A 2,472-nucleotide genomic window follows, 5' to 3' on the forward strand; every position below is an offset into this window, starting at 1 on the left:
CTTTGTCGTAGTCTTAGTTAATTAGATAATTAGTTTTAGTTTAAAAACACACTTAAATTCTTAGGCTAGATAATAAAAAGATAGTAATTACTAGTACTTTTAATCCTCATAGATACGATATTTCCATCTCACTAGAACTACACTACTATTCGATAGGTGTGCTTGCCTTAGTCAAATTTAAAGTTAGTTTTACGACCATCAAGTTTTTGGTGTTGTTGCCAAGGACTAAGATATTAGGAACACTTAATTTTTATTACTTTAGCCATTTATTTTTATTGCAATTTAATTTTATTTTAATTACTAAATTTTATTTTATTTACTTCTGATAGGTTTTTATAGTTTATGACTAGAAGAAACCCGTCAGGACCTCTACTTTTTGATAGTGAGATTGAAAGCACAACTCTTAGAAATCGAAGAGAAATAAGGCGAATCCTATGATACATAGAGGAAGGACAAGAGGACGATATTCAAACCACAACCGAGGAGATGGCTGATAATCAAAATAATCAGTTACCCCCTATGGCTATTGCAGACCTAGTAAATAAGAATCATGCTCTTCGTACTATGTATGATTATGCTAAACCTACTTTAAGAAGAGCTGAATCGAGTATAGTTAGACCTGCTATTGCTGCAAATAATTTTGAACTGAAACCTAACACGATTCAAATGATACAACAGTTTGTTCAATTTGATGGTTTGCAGGACCAGGATCCAAACACTCATTTAGCGAATTTTCTGGAACTCTGTGATACTTTTAAGATCAATGGCATTTCTGATGATGTCATTCGCCTTCTGTTGTTTCCATTCTCATTGAGAAATAAAGCTAAACAGTGGTTAAACTCGTTAGCACGAGGTTCAATCACTACTTGGGAACGAATGACCGAAAAATTTTTACTAAAATATTTTCCGCCGGCTAAAACAGCTAATCTAAGGAATGATATCTCTTCTTTTGTGTAGATGGATTTAGAAACTCTTCATGATGCATGGGAGAGATACAAGGACTTATTGAGAAGGTGCCCTCACCATGGGTTACCTCTATGGCTGCAGGTTCAGACGTTTTACAAGGTGTGAACCCCTCAACAAGGCATCTTATAGACACAGCTGCTGGTGGAACTTTAAACAACAAAACACCTGAAGAGGCTTATGAATTTATTGAAGAGATGTCACTGAATAACTATTAGTGGCAAGTCTTAAGAATGAAGCCGACGAAAGCTGCTGGTGTTTTCAACCTCGACACGGTTACTATGCTATCTAACCAGGTAGAACTTTTAAATAAAAAGATTGACGGTTTGTACGGTTCTACTTAGGTACATCCAGTAATGAGGTGTGATTCAAGTGGAGGAGGAGTACACATAGATTATCCAACCTTCAGCCCTAGCACCGAGGAGGAACAAGTTCAATATATGGGTAATAATAATTCTAGACCTCAAAATAACCCATACAGTAACACTTAATTGCAAGTTGGAGGAACCATCCCAATTTCTCGTGGGGTGGTCAAGGAAATCAAAGGCCACAACATCCCCCAGGTTTTCAACAACCACCTTACCAGTAGGAAAAGAAGCCGAACCTTGAGGAGATGCTAATAAAATTCATCTCGGTGTCAGAAACTCGTTTTCAGAATACTGAGACAGCTCTTAAAAATCAACAAGCGTTGATTTAAGGACTCAAAACTCAAATAGGACATCTTGCTAAGTTGATTTTTGAATGACCACAAGGTAGCTTACCGAGTAATACTGGAACTAACCCAAGGGAATAGCTTAATCCAATTACTATTCGAGATGAGGAAGGGTTAGTTGAAACTGAACCAAAACTGAGGCAAGGAATTGTGGTAAGTAAAGGTAAAGGTGAGGTGGACCACAATGAGCAAAAACTAGTAAGTAAAGAATATAAACCTCGTGTGCCATACCCCAGTGCGATAAGGAAAGACCACACGGACGAACAATTCAGTAAATTCCTTAAATTATTAAAGAAATTACATATTAACTTACCGTTTATTGAATCTCTTTCGCAGATGCCGAACGCAGTTAAATTTTTAAAGGAGCTTTTAGCAAATAAGCGGAAGTTGGATGAGGCGTCGCAAGTGGAGTTGAATGCAATTTGCTCAGCCATTCTACAGAATAAGCTACCCAGCAAGTTGAAAGATCCAGAGAGTTTTACAATTCCTAGTTTAATTGGTAGTTTAAACGTTAACAATACTTTGGCTAATTTAGGGGCAAGTATTAATGTCATGCCCTATAAAACGTTTAAACAACTAGGTCTTGGGAAACCTAAACAAACTAGGATGAGCATTCAACTGGCAGATAAAACAATTAGATTTCCTAGGGGCATTATTGAAGACGTGCTTGTTAAAAGTGATAAATTTATATTCCCAATTGATTTTTGTTGTTCTAGACATGGAAAAGGATAGTGACATGCCTTTAATTTTAGGAAGGCCTTTTTTAGCAACTGCTAGAACTATCATAGATGTTGGCA

At 36.6% G+C, this 2,472-nt stretch overlaps 1 non-coding gene across 1 annotated transcript; it reads right to left on the minus strand.

Annotated features, from left to right (window-relative positions):
• Positions 1-924: 924 nt before the first annotated feature.
• On the minus strand, positions 925-1,031 carry LOC121226382 (small nucleolar RNA R71). Its single transcript, XR_005924209.1, has one exon. It is a non-coding gene; the product is annotated as a small nucleolar RNA R71 (small nucleolar RNA).
• Between the last annotated feature and the right edge of the window lie 1,441 nt (positions 1,032-2,472).

The sequence above is a fragment of the Gossypium hirsutum genome, chromosome A03 (assembly GCF_007990345.1).
Source record: "Gossypium hirsutum isolate 1008001.06 chromosome A03, Gossypium_hirsutum_v2.1, whole genome shotgun sequence".
NCBI lineage: Eukaryota > Viridiplantae > Streptophyta > Magnoliopsida > Malvales > Malvaceae > Gossypium > Gossypium hirsutum.